The sequence below is a fragment of the Schistocerca piceifrons genome, chromosome 1 (genome assembly GCF_021461385.2).
Source record: "Schistocerca piceifrons isolate TAMUIC-IGC-003096 chromosome 1, iqSchPice1.1, whole genome shotgun sequence".
NCBI classification, from domain to species: domain Eukaryota; kingdom Metazoa; phylum Arthropoda; class Insecta; order Orthoptera; family Acrididae; genus Schistocerca; species Schistocerca piceifrons.
In genome coordinates, this window is record NC_060138.1 from 1,001,585,496 (window position 1) to 1,001,605,989 (window position 20,494).

The 20,494-nt window shown below is 45.0% G+C and overlaps 1 protein-coding gene and 1 non-coding gene across 2 annotated transcripts in view; one reads left to right on the top strand and one right to left on the bottom strand.

The window, feature by feature from the left end:
- Positions 1-20,494, top strand: part of LOC124793932 (protein neuralized) — an 881,057-nt gene that overhangs the window by 318,136 nt on the left and 542,427 nt on the right. The gene's annotated exons all lie outside the window — the stretch shown is intronic.
- Trnay-gua lies at positions 7,026-7,115 on the bottom strand. The gene is given in 2 exon segments: positions 7,026-7,061; positions 7,079-7,115. It is a non-coding gene; the product is annotated as a tRNA-Tyr (tRNA).

Genomic DNA, 20,494 nt, shown 5'->3' on the forward strand with positions numbered 1-20,494 from the left:
GAACCACTCCACATTTGCAGAACACCTAAGAGAAAATGACCACAGACCAACCACTAGAGAAGATGACATGAGAATAATTAGAATCAACAATAAAAAGCACCTGTTGAATGACCAAGTACACATGCCAAGCAATTCATTATTTACACTAATAGATAAAATAATAGAATAATGTTCGCAAAAAGGATAAATATAATAATACTGTTCAACGTAATAATAACAGAACCCAACATCTTTACACTCTCTCATCCATGACCCCTCCCCAGGATACTGAAACGAAAAGTCAAAACAGCTGTCACCAAAGTTTTCAGCCACTCGTTAACAGCGAGTATAACCACCTCCCACCCAAAAAAAAACAAAAAAAAACGGCTCTATTCCCCCCCCCCTCTCTCTCACTCATACACACACACACACACACACACACACACACACACACGGTATAAACATCATAAACAGAAGTTAGTAACGAACATATTCTTCGTTAGGGTGGCAACACATAGGTAAACATACCAAAGATGATGATACACGTAATGGAGTCGCAATATTTACGCTGTGAAAAGAAGTGTACGACGAAATAGTTGTATCAAGTGACAGAAGAACGATAGTCCATCACAAAAAGAGTGAGAAACATGTTGAAGAGTGTGTGGGTGGCGAAAACACAAAAAATATAGAACAGTGATAAAAGTGGTAATGCGACCTCCAGACCAGATGTGAGGAAACGCAGATCAGCAAATCTTGAGTTATTACATTTTTACAAAAAATCGCGAAGTGAACTGTTTGATAATTTATAACTAACAAAACTGTGTCATTATAGATCCCACTTGTGATGCCTTAGAAAAGGAGAAGGCGAAACGCGTACGCGATTAATAAAATAACTAGCAGCAGGAAAAGGCAGTTTGATTTGCGAAACAAGTTTTTCTGAATGTTTACATAGTGGCCACTTTTCCCTACCCGATGGGGTAAAGTGATTAGTCCTTCGCCTCCTTTCCCAAAGAGACTTTTAAGTTTAAAGAGAATGGGTAGGCTTATAGTTTCTATTTCACCACTGATTATTGCTAGGAGAACAGTAATACAAACGAGAAAGAAGCATGTTGCAGTACATTATTGGCACAAAAAGGTCAACAAATGAGAAGTATTAATATGGGTAGAGTGACCATCTAAGATTAGTAGAACTGGATCTTCAGCAATTGGCTCTGCATGTTTTAAAAAATGTTCAAACCAATCCAAAAATTTCATTCTACATCCACTCGCTAGAGTGGCACGCAAATTCTGTTCCTGGCGGAGCCCCATTTCTAAGTTCAGCCTTCATTCTTCGTCTAGCGAAGATTACGAAAGGGTGAATGAAATTTCCTACTGCAGACATGCACATTACAAAAGTCGACAGCAATTCTCAGCTGAAGCAGTGGCTCCGACTTGTCGTCTTCTTTGAGTGCAAACACTTTGCTGTTCTTGGTCTGAACCGTCACAAGACCGGTTTCATCTACATATCAGTTTCATATACATTACAATCGTTTATCTTGCAATGTCTTAAGGATATCAAAGAACTCGTCTACGATCACCTTGTTAAACGCTTGCGCTCTAGCCACAGAGGCAGATTCTGGCTAACTAAGACTAATATTAGGATGCCGTTCTCTAAAGCACGCCACGCAGTCTTTGCCTGCCATTTCAGGCTCTTTGTTGAAACGGTGTGGTATTTTGTTACGCTCCGCCAACTGGAATGCTAATCGCCGTAGGTCATTCACAGTAATTTCGCAATATCGCTTTTGCATTTCAAAAATGTGGTTAAGGATTTCTCGCTCTTGTTCTTCACTTAACACTACCCTGAAGTGCCTAAAGCCTTTTTATTGCCAACTGCATTTCTATTTTTCCCTATATTTCTTCGTCTTAGCGTGTAAACTGGAATATTGAACTGTTTTGCTGCTGCTGAAAAAGGGATGTTATATCATTATTTACTGCCTCAGTCGCCTTTTGCATCGCAACAGGGTCCCTTGTTTGTTGCTCTTTTTCCGGTTGTATCTTATTGGTATCTTGAAGTCCTTGCAAACCGTTGCAAAAGAACAGGATAATGGATATTAGTTTTGTGTATAAAATGATTTGTAATGTTTTAATTTCAGTTGTTATAGTGTGCATAAAATATCGTATTAGCTAATTCTCATTGGGATAAGCAGACTGAAAATGAACTGTCGGGAATAGTGACCATCCCTCGCAAAAAGTGGCCACTTTTCCTGAATGTAGCGTGGCCAATTTTCCCCGATCGGACGCCATGTCTGTTTCAATGGTTCGCACGCGAAACAATACAACCGAAAGAAACGACAGTAAACCACAGGGCATATTGTGAACCGTCATATCGCAAAAATCTTTTGCTCTACATGAAATTGAAGCAACTAAAGTAATATGAGTGACTTTCCTTACATCCGACGATCGAAAAACCTTCGCAGAAGGATGTCGGAGCGAGCTTCCTTTGGCAGCATCAATGAAAACACTAATGGTATCGATTACACCTACTTTGGCCACTTCTCGGTAGTAAGTAGCACTGTTGAAGACATCGAATAAGCAATGGCCACGTTTCCCAACCTGGCCACTTGACGCTTCTTTCCTCTGATCTACATCTACATCTACATCCATACTCTGCAAACCACCTGACGGTGTGTGGCGGAGGGTACCTCGAGTACCTCTATCGGTATCGGTTCTCCCTTCTATTCCAGTCTCGTTTTGTTCGTGGAAAGAAGGATTGTCGGTATGCCTCTGTGTGAGCTCTAATCTCTCTGATTTTATCCTCATGGTCTTTTCGGGAGATATACGTAGGAGGGAGCAATATACTGCCTGACTCCTCGGTGAAGGTATGTTCTCGAAACTTCAACAAAAGCCCGTACCGAGCTACTGAGCGTCTCTCCTGCAGTGTCTTCCACTGGAGTTTATCTATCATCTCCGTAACGCTTAAGCGAGTACTAAATGATCCTGTAACGAAGCGCGCTGCTCTTCGTTGGATCTTCTCTATCTCTTCTATCAACCCTATCTGGTATGGATCCCACACTGGTGAGCAGTATTCGAGCAGTGGGCGAACAAGTGTACTGTAACCTACTTCCTTTGTTTTCGAATTGCATTTCCTTAGGATTCTTCCAATGAATCTTAGTCTGGCATCTGCTTTATCGACGATCAACTTTATATGATCATTCCATTTTAAATCACTCCTAATGCGTACTCCCAGATAATTTACGGAATTAACTGCTTCCAGTTGCTGACCTGCTATATTGTAGCTAAATGATAAGGGATCTATCTTTCTATGTATTCGCAGCACATTACACTTGTCTACATTGAGATTCAATTGCCATTCCTTGCACCATGCGTCAATTCGCTGCAGATCCTCCTGCATTTCAGTACAATTTTCCATTGTTACAAACTCTCGATATACCACAGCATCATCCGCAAAAAGCCTCAGTGAACTTCCGATGTTATCCACAAGGTCATTTATGTATATTGTGAATAGCAATGGTCCTACGACACTCCCCTGCGGCACACCTGAAATCACTCTTACTTCGGAAGACTTCTCTACATTGAGAATGACATGCTGCGTTCTGTTAACTAGGAACTCTTCAATCCAATCACACAATTGGTCTGATAGTCAATGTGCTCTTACTTTGTTCATTACTGTAAGGCTTGGAGTTTGGGTTGTGAGGGAACAGTGCTCGGATGGACGAGGCTGTTATGGCGGGAAATCTGGGTCTGAGTCTCGACCCAACACATGTGTCGGAAAAACACGTCCAAAAGAACAGACACCACATGTGTACATATCAGTATTGACCCTACAGGTTATCTGAGAAGATAGCCGGAAAAAAGAGAAACATACGATTACAGCATTTGTAGACTGAGAGAGATCTTTTGACAACGGTGGCTGTGATATTCTCTTTGAAATTCTGAAGGGATAAAGTACAGGGAGCGAAAGACTACGTGCAACGTGTACAAAAAAGAGAGTCGAAGGACATGAAAGGGCTGCAGTAGTTGGGAAGGCCACTAGCATCGTTCTGTCAGCGATAACTTCTCCGGTAAAAAATGGTGGTTTATCCTTCTATACTTGTAGTTGGCGCCCCACTAAGAACGGAAAACGATCGACTTAATGCTTTAATTTTCAATAATTGATTCAGTGGTTAACGGACGCCATGTGCTCAGATCACCCTATAGGATGAAATGCACTATTTCAAGCCTGCTTCCAGGTCATCGCTTTCACTTAACGAAAAAGTAGAATAGACGATATCATTTTCGGCTGAACATCAGTTGAGTGGCCACACACATTTTATACTTACACTGCTTGTGTCGAGCCCCTCGTTGGGTGTCACGTCCAATTAACTTTTCGTCGACGTTAATTTCAAGTGTTCGCTTCTCTCGTTAACTGCGTATTTTGAAACTATTTAAAGTGCAAAAAAGCTCTAAAATGATGCCGAAATTAATTATTTCGCATCACATTTCGATGTGTCCCTATGGTGGTGGAAAATCGGTTCTGTCTCCCGTGTAAAAGGCAGATGCTCCAGTTCGAAACTGGTCGTTGGATTTTAACAAAACAATAAGTGTCAGTTATTGTACTAGTGACATCGTTTTTCACTATAGAACTGCGAGCATTTTTTTTTTCGTTCAGTTTTCTATTACATGTATCAATATATTACTTGTAAACTTCAAACCGAAAACTTGCATTCTTTTTCTCTGATATGTCAAAGTAAACCCAGATTTTTATTTTTTTGATATTTGATTTTTATTTTATAAATTTTTAGTTTCTATTTTTTATGTATTTGTTGACTTCATTTTATTTATTTATTGAATTTATTTCTTTTAATGCTACTCATATTTTTGTTGTCATTATTTTATTTTTTTTTTTCTTTTTTACTCTTGCAAGAAATCCTGTGGTAGAACGTCATCAATGAAGATTTCACAGATTCCTCTTCATAGGTGAAATCGTATCTTACATGTAATCATCGACGTTAGTAAATTAAAGTTGCCGATTTTCGGGCGTTTGAAAATGTAATTTCGTTCACAATGTGAGCAATTCAGTAATACTACACAGAAGACTGGCAACAAGTAATCGGCAAGCGCCATCCTGTTGCAATCAACGTTTATACGTTGACGTCCGTGAACTAATGACGTCAGGATAGCTCCGTTATATCCACCAAGGTAAGTTCAGACCTAATACTGGTTTGAATATCGTAGGACTTCAGCAGAGAAGGCAGTATTGTATTTCTGTGATCTTTGCATTGACTCAAATATTAATCAACATACGTGCAGTTTAACATGAACAGCAGAAAACTGTACAGCTGATATTTTTCGGAGAGATAAACGTGCCACAAGATGAGTAAAACCTGTAAACTTTTTTTTAATTTCAGCCTTTTAACTGATGGACTCTTCCTGATTATTTCATCTCGACATACGTCCCACCCATTTCGTAGTCAGTAATGTCTGTATAGACACATAAAATGGGTCTACTGTACTCTTCCTTCAGTTGGAAAGTTAAATATTTCAGAATAATTTCTCAGTGTTTATCACATTTTCTGGTTTTCCATAAATTTCTCTCCTCGCGTTTACTTTTTATCATCTTTCCACAGCTTCGTATTTCAGATGGTTCTAGATTCTTGTTTCCAATTTTACCCAAGGTCAACGCTTCAATTTCATACAATGTTTTGATACAAACGTTGATTTAGAAACAACTTTCTGAGATGTATTTCGATACTTGCTGTCTTTTAAGCAATCTTTCTTTTCCCCTTATACTTCCAGTGTATCCAAAATGTCAGCTATCGGAACCCTTGTCCTACATACAAGAGGATTTTGAGCGGCGACAAGCTGAAAGAGACGATCCCCGAAAGGATAAGGAACAAGTGTGATCATACGAACATACGTCTCTAAATGTGTGGTTTCCGTGGTAAAAACCATTTTATTCGCACTGACAGCGTCGTATTACTGGAAATGAGAGGTGAAATATAAAATGAGCCTCAGCAAAAACTTAAAGCGACAGTGGTTTCGACAGTGAGGTACCCAGTTTCGCAGCTGCAGAAGTGGAAAATGCAAGATAAATCCATTTAATGTGGGTTTACACGAAGTATCGCCCTTGGTGAATATACCGCTCACGTCGATTAAACGCTGCAATGGAACCCACACGCATATGGCAATGAATTTCTGTGTTGCTGTGCGGAGGTATGAATCGTGAACGTTATAGTAACACATATTTAAATAGGTTTGTTTATAAATAACTCATCTTCTACCAGTCTCGATTTTCTTTATTTTCGCACGACGCGTTTCGGGAAATGATTCCCATTTTCAAGTGCGTTTTTTGTGTTTGTTATGTCATTCCTATGTGATGTTGTCGATGTGTGAGATTCTGCTTCATTTCGTTGACTTTAAGTTTCCTTATGGTCCATTTGTGCAGAGTCTCACACACACTAAATATCGCACACAACTTGTTGTACACTTTTATGCAAAATGTTTTCGATGTTTAAAAGTCTACAAGAAGTTGTGTGTGGTGTTTAGTGTGTGAGAGACTCTGCATATATGGACCATAAGGAAACCTAAAGCCAACGAAATGAAGCAGAATCTCACACATCGACAACATCGCATAGGGATGACATAAGAAACATAAAAAACGCACTTGAAAATGGGAATCATTTCCCGAAACGCGTCGTGCGAAAAATAAAATAAAGAAATTCATGACTGGTAGGAGATGAGTTATTTATAAACAAACCTATTCTTTTCACAGTCGCAGGCTTTCAGAACCATTTATAATGGATCAAATCACACATTTAAATAACTTGCCCGAGGCATCAAGTTTGAACAGAAAATTGCTAAAATGAGATGACATCAGTCACATAAATTTCAAGGTTTACTTAACATTTGAACAGAAAATTGCTAAAATGAGATGACATCAGTCACATAAATTTCAAGGTTTACTTAACAAACTATGATTCTCAAATATGTTTTGAATTTAATGTAAATTTGCCTTGCTTCCCACGAAAGGCACACATAATAGTCGTCATTCAAGTAAATTAAAATATTCCTTCGGGCCGGATTTGAACCAGCGACCTATGGATATCTGCTCTGTTAACCACTACAGTCCACCGCTCTACCAACTGAGCTACCGAAGGGGCAGAGAAGGTGGGCGGCTGCTCAGGTACACACAGCTGCGCTTTCTTCTGTCCTTGTTGAAGGTCGTTTTCCCGGGTTGCAAACAGTGGGAAAGCATATCGCAGAAGTCAGTTTGTATTAACACGCGAGTACAGTTCATTCGTAATTCATACAGACGGTCCACATAATAAAGACGTCCATCAGACAGTACAACTTTATACTGCAGCCTACGTGCAAGCAATGTATTATCTGTATCATGCATGATTCACTGGGCTAACAATAACACCGTTTACAGCACATTTCATTGGTTAACACCATGTGGTTTCATGCCAGAGGGTTGCTCTGTTCCCCAGGGCGGAAACGGTATTGTGCGTTACACATCATATGTTCGTTATCCCAGCTCTAGTATCTGAGTACTTTCTGTGGAATACACTGCTTGCGTTACTGAAAATTCTTCAGGCGGTAGGGTTGGGCAGGAAGTCGGTCGTGGGTCCAGTGTTCGGTTCTTGGCGGCGCGGGGTTGACAGTTTTTTAGTGATTTAGGATGAGCTTCGAAATATGATTTATCATCGGCTTTTCAGATGGGAGGGCAGACGGAACCGCGATGATGCCTTTCAAGACTTCTTTTATCGTTGTTCAGTGTGTAGGCCACTTTATTTGGAGATTCTCGATTCTATTAATTCCTTTTGGAGATTCTTCATGTCCACAGTAAGTATCTCTCCACATTAATATAACTTGCCATAAACCCCTATTTTTCATGTGCAACAGATACCAGGATTTTAATAACAATAAAATATTTTAACATAGTATTTTGTCTACTTCGGTATTTAGTACACTGTGTTATCGTAACTTCCAAGAATTTGCAATTCAGAGGAATACATTATCTGAAAAGCACTCGTTCGTAAATGGAAGAAGCGTATGTGATGTCCAATACACACTCTCAGAATTCAGACAACTGCAATTTTGCATTCAGCGCTAGCTAGACGCTGATTCTTTCGGTCGTCATAGTTGTCGTTCTGCTTAGTGGGGGATGATTCCCTGTTTGCCTTGCCTCATTCAACGTTCTGTTTTCCGGTTCTATTTGTGGACTCACAAACTGTCTTTGGTATGTTACTGGTAGCATGTGAAGAGTCGCCTATACCTGCACTGAATGGCAAACCGTGGAACTCCGGCGAGCAACTAAAAACTGTGCAGTGTTAAATATAGCTTGTAATTTTTGAGAATTCCTTGCCGTTTTCGAGACCCTTAGTTCCCATGCCACTTTATTTTTCCAAAAGTTGGAAGCTTATTTGTGTAAAAATATAAAAAGGTCAACTGTTCTTTGGATGGAAGGGAAGAGCAGGGGGACGGGTCGTGGTGCCCTGAAAGATGGGCGAAACTATTAATTACGAGCGAAGAGTTTTGAAGTTCCAATACCAACAACGTAACACTTACCCAATAACCCCTGTTTCATATGATTAATAAATCTTGCTGAATATGTGCTATGTGAGACTTTGTTAAATTAAGATTCGAAACTCTCTAAAAAAGTGTATTCATAATTCCTTTTGCAAATAAGAGGACATATTAAATATTTTTTCTTGCCACATGCTTTACTATTCTTATCTGTGTTGTAGTACGGCAAGATTGGATAATAAGCGAGAACAGGACTAACGGCAAGAGTTCACAACGCAGATTACTTTCCTTAATGATAACACCATGGGCGAGCTGGAATGTCTGTGCGTGATAAGTGCCGAGGTTAAGCTCTCTTGCTGGCTGTTATTACAATGAGAATGGAAATGATACGATTTGGATTAAATTGCTGAAATTAAAACATGGGAAGAAAAACATTGAAATAAAAACTGGGCTGTTTTCTCTTAACTGCTTAAAAATGATACGAGTGTTGGCAACTTGCTACTTCGTTAACGTACCCTTGCCTATTAAAATTGCGTTCGATCCAACGTATACAGTAGTATCTGCGTAATACACACGACTCAGTAAGAATATTGTTTGTATAGTTTTGTTAAATATCATCGTCCCTGTCATATAGCTGTTAAAAGGATGGCGCCCCAACTGTTGCCTGCCCTCAGGAAGGGAACGACATCGTCTAGTAACCATGAATTTACTGAACTATGTACTGAATGGTATTAATAAAGCGACCTCCGATCAGATGGTTGCCCGGATGACGGTATACCAAGACACGACCTCCTATTTGGTGTAGAAGGAATGTGACTCATCCTGCCAGATGACACATTTCTGTTAATCAATGCTCAATACCGATGATCCCATGCACATTGCAAACGCCATTCACGACTTCTTTGGGGTCAACACTGGAACACGTAGGGGTCCTCTGCTGCTGAGTCCCATTTTCGACGATGTACGCCAAACAGTGAACACCACTACACTTGCGCCTGTACTCAGTCATCAGAATTGCCACAGATCACCGCCTGTCCTCATTCACTGAGCAGGCAAGCCTCCAACTTGCACGTTCTGTGATGAGACAGTCAATTAAGCTAAACTTAATAGCTTGTTTATAGGCGTTTATTACGAGGGTGAGCCAAATGAAAACCTTAAATATTTTTTTAAAATATTATTCATTGGGCAGAAGTGGTACAAAGCTGTATCACATTTCAACGTAATCTCCCGCACGCTCAATGCAAGTCCTCCAGCGCTTACAAAGTGCATAAATTCCTTTAGAAAAACATTCTTTTGGTAGCCCGCGCAACCACTCATGCACCTTTCTTTCCTCCCATTCCGTCTTTGAGTGGTCCAAACATATAGAAATCACTTGGGGCAAGGTCTGGTGAGTATGGTGGATGAGGAAGACACTCAAAATGCAGATCTGTCATTGTTGCAACTGTTGTACGGGCCGTGTGGGGCCTGGCATTGTCATGTTGCAAAAGGACACCTGCTGACAGCAATCCACGTCCCTTTGATTTGATTGCAGGCCGCAGATGATTTTTTAGGAGATATATGTATGATGCACTGGAGACAGTGGTTCTTCTAGGCATGTAATGCTCCAAAATGACGCCTTTTTCGCCCCAAAAGAGAGTCAGCATTACCTTCCCTGCTGATGGTTCTGTTCGAAACTTCTTTGGTTTTGGCGATGAGGAATGGCGCTATTCCTTGTTCGCTCTCTTCGTTGGTGGAAGCGAACCCAGGTTTCGTCCCCAGTAACGATTCTTGCAAGGAAGCCATCACGTTCTCGTTCAAAGCACCAAAGAAGTTCTTCATAAGCATCAACACGTCGTTCTCTCATTTCAGGAGTCAGGTGCCGTGGCACCCATCTTGCAGACACTTTGTTAAACTGGAGCACATCATGCACAGTGTGGTGTGCTGATACATGACTCATCTGTAAACATGCTGCAATGTCATTCAGTGTCACTCGGCGGTTTTCCTTCACTATGGGTTCAACTGCTGCATTGTTCTGTGGAGTCACAACTCGTTGTGCCTGACGTGGACGAGGAGCAACTTCCACTGAAGTCACACCATTTGCGAACTTCCTACTCCATTCGTAGACTTGCTGCTGTGACAAACATGCATCACCGTACTGAACCTTCATTCGTCGATGAATTTCAGTAGGTTTCACACCTTCACTACGCAAAAACCGAATAACAGAACGCTGTTCTTCCCTGGTGCAAGTCGCAAGTGGGGAGGCCATCTTTATACTGGTACTGCTACGGTACGTGTGCATATGCACTATGCTGCCACATACAGGCCATTCTGCACGCTGTTTGTAGCGCGCTTACCAACTTACAGGATAACGGCGCGAAATTTCGATTTGTTATTGCAAATTTAAGGTTTTCATTTGACTCACCCTGGTAGTACAACACGAACCGCAGCACTACGACCACCTGCTTAATAGCATCATGGTCCACATTTGGAACACTCTGCAGCAGCGATTCTGAGTGGCAACAACTCGACAAACCCTTGGTACATTTCCGGAGGTACGTCGCAACATACGCTAACGGGCACCCGGTGGTGAAGCTCGCGATCTGCAGCGTCCCAGATACGTTCCGTCGTTTTCAGACCAGGTGAGTTTAGTGTCCAAGACATCAACGTCAATTAACTGTCATGCCCCTCGAATCACTGGAGAACGATCCTGACTTTGTGATACAGATAGTTACCCACAATAAAGCTGACGGAGTCTACAGATGTCGTAGTGCCTTCGATTACTACCACAGGTCTCTCTCCCTTTTAGCACGATACAAACAGGTGACAAAACTCATGGGATAGGTCCTAATATCGTGTCGGACTTACTTTTGTCTGGCATACTTCAGCAACTCGATGTGACATGTACTCAAAAAGTCGTTTGAAGTCCCTTGCAGAAATACTGAGCCTAGCTGTCTCTATAGCCGCCCATTACTGCGGAAGTGTTGCCGGTGCAGGATTTTGTGCATGAACTGACCTTTCGATTATGTACCATAAATGTTCGATGGGATTCATATCGGGCGATCTGGGTGACTAAACCATTGGCTCGAATTGTCCAGAATGTTCTTCAAACCAATCGCGAACAACTCTGGCCCCGTGACATGGCGCCTTGTCATCAATAAAAATTCCATTATCGTTTCGGAACATGAAGTCCATGAATGGCTCCAAATGGTGTCCAAGTAGCCGAACATAACCTATGCCAGTCAATGATTGGATCGGTTGGACAAGAGCACAGTCCATACCATGTAAACACAACCCACACCAGTATGGAGCCACCACCAGGTTGTACGGAGCCTAGATGCCAAATTCGTCCATGGCCTTGTGGGGTCTGCAGCAAACTCGAACCCTACCATCAGTTCTTACCAACTGAAATCGGGACTCATCTGACCACGCCACGGTTCTCCAGTAGTCTAAGGTCCAACCGATGTGGTCACGACCCCAGGAAAGGCGCTGCAGACGACGTCGTACTGTTAGCAATGGCACTCGCGTCGGGTGATCTGCCGCCATAGCCCATTAACGCCAAATTTCGCCGCACTGTCCTAACGAATAGGTTCATCGTTCGTCCCACATTGATTTCTACGGTTTTTTCTAGCAGTATTGCTTATCTTTTGGCAATGAAAACTCTATGCGAGCCCTGGTTACGTCGGAATCCCAGGAAATGAACTTCCTGATCGGCTGGCCAAGAAGGCTACACGGAAACCACTTCTGGAGATCAGCATCCCCGCAACTGACCTGCGTTCGTTATTACACCGCAAGGTTTTTCAGCTTTGGGAGACGGAATGGCAAAATCTCAGTACGCACAACAAACTGCGAGCCATTAAGGGGACCACGAATGTGTGGAAGTCCTTGGTTCTCTGCCGACTCCGCATTGGCCATGCCTGGGCGACCCTCGGCTACCTCCTGCGCCGTGAAGACCCACCTCAGTGTCGGTGCGGGCCCGGCTGACAGTGGCCCATATTCTTCTGCTCTGTCCTTCTTTGGATGCACTGCGACTTTATCTTCGGTTGCCGGACTCGTTATCTTTGATTTTAGCAGACAACGCCTCATCGGCTGATTTGGTTCTACGTTTCATCCGTGAGGGTGGGTTTTATCAAATGGCTCTGAGCACTATGGGACTAAACATTTGTGGTCATCAGTCGCCTAGAACTTAGAACTACTTAAACCTAACTAACCTAAGGACATCACACACATCCATGCCCGAGGCAGGATTCGAACATGCGACCGTAGCAGTCGCGCGGTTCCGGACTGAGCGCCTAGAACCGCACGGCCACCGCGGCCGGCGGGTTTTATCATTCGATCTGCCTGTCCGGTTGGCCGTGCGGTCTAACGCACGGCTTTTCGGGCGGGAAGGAGCGCCTGGTGCCCGGCACAAATCCGCCCGGCGTATTTGGTCGAGGACCGGTGAACCGGTCAGTCTGTGGATGGTTTTTAGACGGTTTTCCATCTGCCTCGGCGAATGCGGGCTGGTTCCCCTTATTCCGCCTCAGTTACACAACGTCGGCGATTGCTGCGCAAACAAGTTCTCCACGTACGCGTACACCACCATTACTCTACCACGCAAACATAGGAGTTACACTCGTCTGGTGTGAGACGTTCCATGGAGGGTCCACCGGGGGCCGAACCGCACAATAACCCTGGGTTGGGAGTGGGGCGGCGAAGGGGTGAAGTGGACTGCGGTAGTCGTCGTGGGGTTGTGGACAGTGCGGCTGCGGTGGGGACGGAGCCTCTCCGTCGTTTCTAGGTCCCCGGTTAACATATAATGCAACACAATAGCATTCGATCTGAGTTTTAGCGCATGACCTTTGACCCCCTGTGCCCTCCACCCTAGTGCTTTTAGGATGAAAGTTTTAATGTGTTCCAGGGTGGCTGGCTTTTCCTTTTTATTTTCGTGGTTGGCCAGCCACTGTAATCTGCTTCCTTGTTTTACTCTCCTCTAACTATTTCTTGCATCTCTCTGTTGTTTTCTTATCCTCTTTTGTTCCTTTTAGTGTTCGTTGCCTTTCCTACCTTCTTGTGGTCTTTCCTTTCTTTCCGTTTTGTGTTATATGTCTCGTCTGATTTATTCTCACACTTGTGGGCGTTGATTTATTAGGAACAACGGACCGATGACCTCGTAGTTTGGTCCCTTTCCCTCTCTTTTAAACCAGCCAACCAACCAACTCTATGCAAACACCACCGCTGTCGGTCAGGTGAAGTCCTTCGGCCGCGGCTTTGTCCGTGGTGAGAGGTAATGCCTGAAATTTGATATTCTCGTCACACTTTTGGATCTCGGAGTATTGAATTCCCTAACGTTTTCCACAATGGAATATCCCGTGCGTCTAGCTCCAACTACCATACCGCGTTCAAAGTGTCTTAATTGCCGACGTGCGGCCATAATTACGTCGGACACCTTTGCACGTGACTCACCTGAAAACAAATGACAGCTCCGCCAGTGCACTGCCCTTTATAGCTGCTGTACGCGATACTACCGCCGTCTGTGTGTGTGCATATCGATATCGCTTGACTTCGTCACCTCAGTGTGTTCCGCAAGCAAACCATATGATGCGTCTTGGAGGATACCCTATACCACAATAAATCATTTCCTTTCCTGTCCCACCCGTAACCTTAATTCTACTTTCTGCCAGGGGGACAAGTGCCAAAACGCTGCGACCTAAACACCATTACCGAGCGAGGTGGCGCAGTGGCTAGCACACTGGACTCGCATTCGGGAGGACGATGGTTCAATCCTGCGTCCGGCCATCCTGATTTAGGTTTTCCGTGATTTCCCTAAATCGCTCCAGGCAAATGCCGGGATGGTTCCTGTGAAAGGGCACGGCCGACTTCCTTCCCTGTCCTTCCTTAATCCGATGACACCGATGACCTCGCTGTCTGGTCTCCTTCCCCAAACAACCAACCAACCAAACACCATTCTTAACACGAACTTGCCGGCCGGAGTGGCCGTGTGGTTCTAGGCGCTACAGTCTGGAACCGAGCGACCGCTACGGTCGCAGGTTCAAATCATGCCTCGGACATGGATGTGTGTGATGTCCGTAGGTTAGTTAGGTTTAATTAGTTCTATGTTCTAGGCGACTGATGACCTCAGAAGTTAAGTCGCGTAGTGCTCAGAGCCATTTGAACTTTTTTTTTTTTTTTTTTTTTTTACACGAACTTCACTTTTTTGGTAAGTTAATGTGTCACGTCAGACCGAGGTAAGGGTATACTGCCTACAATAGGAGCATACCTTTTAAAGAACGGCGGTGTTCAAAGCAATCTTCATGTTAATGGCGGCTTTAAACATTGTGTTAAGAGTTTCTGTTGGCCTATATATGGCTCTGAGCGCTATGGGACTTAACTTCTGAGGTCATCAGTCCCCTAGAACTTAAGAACTACTTAAACCTAACTAACCTAAGGACATCACACACATCCATGCCCGAGGCAGGATTCGAACGCTGGACCGTAGTGGTCGCACGGTTCCAGACCGTAGCGCCTAGAGCCTCTCGGCCACCACGGCCGGCGGCCCATATATGCCTTCTTATTTACTAGTTCAATTCGAGGCATGAGCTTACCTTAAAAAGCATGGCATTTTAATTTCTGAGTTGTTGATGCTGTTCGATGCAGGTGTTACTGACTTGCCAAAATACACTTATGAGAAAAAGTATTATGGCCACCTGCTTAATAGAATGTTGGTCTACCACTGGACTACAGTACTCTTATGCATGACATTGTACACCTGATAAAAGAGAGTTGGGCTACGGACTGGGGTGGTGACAGTCATTGAAGGAAAACTGGGTAGAAGCAGAAATGATCAGCGAACAAATTAAGACAACAAACAGAAGATTTCCGTTACCTATATTCCTTCAAACGTACTAAAACTCAGTATAAATGATGCAACAAGAAGTAGAATCCAGCTATCGATCTCAACGAGGATAACGCACGAACTAATGTGACGAAGCGTAGAGGCTAAAAGTGCGTGTGGGCTGAGTGGCTACCGCTGGCAGTCCTATATTCCGACGGCAGATAGCGCTTGGCGTACAGAGCTGCTGGAGGTGTGGGTCAGTGGATGTGCACCACTCGTTCCGCCAGATCCCGCGTGACCGCTACTGGCGCCAGACGGAAGGTTGCCATTCCGTTAGCAACCTTGATACGTCGTAGGGCGGTATCAATACGTCATACCATAAATACAGCAGCGATTCTGCGTGGTATGGATTCGACAAGCCCTTGGTAGGTTTCCGGAAGTATGAGTCACCAGAAGTCCAAGCACAGGTCACGCTCTCGCTTAAATTATGGGCCGGTCATTCATGAGCGCGGAGCTAGTGCCAGACTTGTTCTCCTGGGGTCAGATCAGGCGAATTTGGCGGACAAGGCGTCAGCGTGACTTCAGCCATGCTCTTCAAAACCCTATAGCACGATTCTGGGCTTGTGAGACGGACAGATATGTTTCTTCCAAGATGACATCGCCTCCGGAGAAGACATCAAACATGAAGGGCAGCAGGTTGTCCAAAATAATGTTTACTAGTCGACATCTGTTATGGTGCCTTCAAATGGTTCAAATGGCTCTGAGCACTATGGGACTTAACTTCTGAGGTCATCAGTCCCCTAGAACTTAAGAACTACTTAAACCTAACTAACCTAAGGACATCACACACATCCATGCCCTAGGCAGGATTCGAACCTGCGACCGCAGCGGTCACGTGGTTCCAGACTAAAGCGCCAGAACCGCTCGGCCACACCGGCCGCCGTGGTGCCTTCTATTACTACCACAGGTCCTAAATAATCCCAGGTAAATGTCCCCCTTAGCGTAATACTGTCCTCACTGGACTGCGACCGAGCGAGGTGGCGCAGTGGCTAGCACACTGGACTCGCATTCGGGAGGACGACGGTTCAATACCGCATCCGGCCATCCTGATTTAGGTTTTCCGTGATTTCCCTAAATCGCTCCAGGCAAATGCCGAGACGGTTCCTTTGGAAGGGCATGGCCGACTTCCTTCCCCAGCCTTCCTAAATCCGATGAGTCCGATGACCTCGATATCTGGTCTCCTTCCCCAAACAACCCAACCCGCAACTGGACTGCGACCATTGCGTGGTGCATGCTTTGAGCAGCTGTTCATCTGAATGAACTTGTATCAAGACACTACTGGCGTCCTGATGTATCAAGGAACACGATTCACCCAACCAGGCATCTGGTTTCTGTTGAACCATCGTCCAGTCTTGATGATCTCGTGCCCAACCCAATCGTAACGGACGATGTCGCTGGCTCGACATTGGAACACGTAGCTGCGGAGCAACAATGGGCGCTGAACAGTGAGCGCCGAAACACTTATTTATGCCTGCACCACCATTGTACGCTGTCGTGAGAAATGCCACAGATCGCGGCCTATCGTTATTTACAAACCGGGGAAGATTTCGTCGTCCTCGTTGCGTGATGAGGCGTGGGCGTCCAGTGCCTTGTCATCTGTTCGTGGATTCAATGTCCTTCAACCATTTTCCGTAGATGTTGACTATAGTAGTATTCACACAGCTGACCAGTTTCGCCGTTCCAAGATGCTCGTTCCAAGGCGCTGGGCATAACAATCAACCCTTTGTCAAAATCACTTATGTCAGTGCATTCCCCAATTGGCAGACTCGTATCATCGCTAGAAGGATTCTACAGTCGTCTCTGCTCCGCTTATATACACTACTGGCCATTAAAATTTGCTACACCAGGAAGAACTGCAGATGATAAACGGGTATTCATTGCACAAATATATTATACTAGAACTGACATGTGATTACATTTTCACACAAAAAAATGGCGCTGAGCACTATGGGACTTAACATCTGTGGTCATCAGTCCACTAGAACTTAGAACTACTTAAACCTAACTAACCTAAGGACATCACACACATCCATACCCGAGGCAGGATTCGAACCTGCGTCCGTAGCAGTCGCGCGGTTCCGGACTGAGCGCCTAGAACCGCTAGACCACCGCGGTCGGCCATTTTCACACATTTTGGGTGTATAGACCCTAAGAAATCAGTACCCAGAACAACCACCTCTGGCCGTAATAACGGACTTGATACGCATGGGCATTGAATCAAACAGAGCTTGGATGGCGTGTACAGGTACAGCTGCCCATGCAGCTTTAACACGATACCACAGTTCATTAAGAGTAGTCACTGGCGTATTGTGACGAGCCAGTTGCTCGGCCACCATTGACCAGACGTTTTCAGTTGGTGAGAGCTCTGGAGAATGTGCTGGCCAGGGCATCAGTCGAACATTTTCTGTGTGCAGAAAGGCCTGTACAGCACCTGCAACATACGGTCGTGCATTATCCTGCTAAAATGTAGGGTTTCGCAGGGATCGAATGGAGGGTAGAGCCACGGGTCGTAACACATCTTAAATATAACGTCCACTGTTCAAAGTGCCGTCCATGTGAACAAGAGGTGACCGAGACGTGTAACCAATGGCACCCCATACCATCACGCCGGGTGACACGCCAGTATGGCGATGACGAATACACGCTTCCAAAGTGCGTTCACCGCGATGTCGCCAACCGCTGATGCGACCATCATGATGCTGTAAACAGAAGCTAGATTCATCCGAAAAAATGACGTTTTGCCATTCGTGCACCCAGTTTCGTCGTTGAGTACACCATCGCAGGCGCTCCTGTCTGTGATGCAGCGTCGAAGGTAACCGCAGCCACGGTCTTCGAGCTGATAGTCCATGCTGCTGGAAACGTCTTCGAACTGTTCGTGCAGATGTTTGTTGTCTTGCAAGCGTCCCCATCTGTTGACTCAGGGATCGGGACGTGGCTGCACAATCCTTTACAGCCATGCGGATAAGATGCCTGTCATTTCGACTGCTAGCGAGACGAGGCCGTTGGGATCCAGCACGGCGTTCCTTATTACCCTCCTGAACCCACCGATTCCATATTCTGCTAACAGTCATTGGATCTCGACCAAAGCGATAGGCTACGATCTGACCTTTATCAAAGTCGGAAACGTGATGGCACGCATTTCTCCCACGAGGCATCACAACAAAGTTTCACCAGGCAAATTGCTGTTTGTGTATGGGAAATCGGTTGGAAACTTTTCTCATGTCAGCACGTTAGCGGTGTCGCCACCGGCGCCAACCTTGCGTGAGTGCTCTGAAAAGCTAATCGTTTGTATATCACAGCATCTTCTTCCTGTCGGTTAAATTTCGCGTCTGTAGCACGTCATTTTCGTGGTGTAGCAATTTTAATGGCCAGTAGTGTACTTTTCGTACCACGCCACATACCCGCAGACCACCACGTTGCATTCTATCTCGCGTTTCGCAGTGGTCTTAATGTTTTGACTTGTCATTGTAGTTTCTTTACTGTAGATACCGAAGCTGCTATGTGTTGTGGATGCGATTATACTAATCCTAGGAAATGTACAGAGAAGCAGTGCGAGATTTGCTTGAATCGGCGTCTCATTCTTATATCAAGATATGGAACACTCTTCTAATCAAAGGACCTGATGAAATTATGCTGTAAGTAAATATTTGAATTGTTTGATTAAGTGCGTATCGTCTGCTCAGACTAAGTGAAAAAAGTATTTGTAGATAAGGTATTCGTAACCCTTTCTTTTCCTTTTGTTAAGTGGTATCTTTGACTGCTGACGCATCCGTAAATACTCTGCGCACGGATTCCTAAAACAAGCACGAATTTGCTCTGCGTCGCTTGCCTCTATCTCGACCTCTACGACTTTTGGTTCTGAGCTACTGGCTGTATGGCCGCTGACGTCATACCAGCCTTCGATAAAGCGTCGACTGGTGGAAGGGAAGGGGGGGGGGGGGGAGGTTGCCGTGTTATAAGGGGCCATTTATCACCTGCGTGGCGGCGTGACCAGACTGCGGACGGCTGCAGCCTCCTCTGCGGCCTGAGATTGCAGACGGCGGCGGGCATTGGCGAGGCGCAGGGCGATATTAATTGTGGCTGCTGCTGCTGCTGCTGCCAGCGAGGGACAATGCGGGCGGACGCCCCAGGCGCGGCTTAAAGACGACCGCGGCCTCACGGGTCGCAGCAGCGCCTCTGCCTGCCTCCCAGCGCCGTGGCCGAAAAACTGTTCGTCTGCAGCCAGCCTCCCTCTCACCCCAGACCCCAGAAAATAGTACACCACGCGACTTCGGGAATACATACTGTGATACCTCGTAGAAACACGAGGACTGTTCGGAAAGTAAGGAGCGATCGGTCGCGAAATGGAAAACACAGTGAAAATCAAAACCGTTTTATTTGCAACAGTGAAAGGAGTCTACTGCGGCACATTTGTATGTGGCACCCAAATAAGATAAACGGTGTACACTACTGGCCATTAAAATTGCTACACCATGCTACAGGCGCGAAATTTAACCGACAGGGAGAAGATGCTGTGATATGCAAATGATTAGCTTTTCAGAGCGTTCACACAAGGTTGGCGCCGGTGGCGACACCTACAACGTGCTGACATGAGGAAAGTTTCCAACCGATTTCTCATACACAAACAGCAGTCGACTGGCGTTGCCTGGTGAAACGTTGTTGTGATGCCTCGTGTAAGGAGGAGAAATGCGTACCATCATGTTTCCGATTTTGGTAAAGGTCGGATTATGGACTATCGTGATTGCGGTTTATCGTATCGCGACATTGCTGCTCACGTTGGTCGAGATCCAATGACTGTTAGCAGAATATGGAACCGGTGGGTTCAGGAGGGTAATACAGAACGCTGTGCTGGATCCCAACGACCTCGTATCACTAGCAGTCGAGATGAGAGGCATCTTATCCGCATGGCTGTAACGGATCGTGCAGCCACGTCTCGATCCCTGAGTCAACAGATGGGGACGTTTGCAAGACAACAATCATCTGCACGAACAGTTCGTTGACGTTGGCAGCAGCATGGACTATCAGCTCGGAGACCATGGCTGCGGTTACCATTGACCGTGCATCACAGACAGGAGCGCCTACGATAGTGTACTCAACGACGAAACTGGGTGCACGAATGGCAAAACGTCATTGTTTCGGATGAATCCAGGTTCTGTT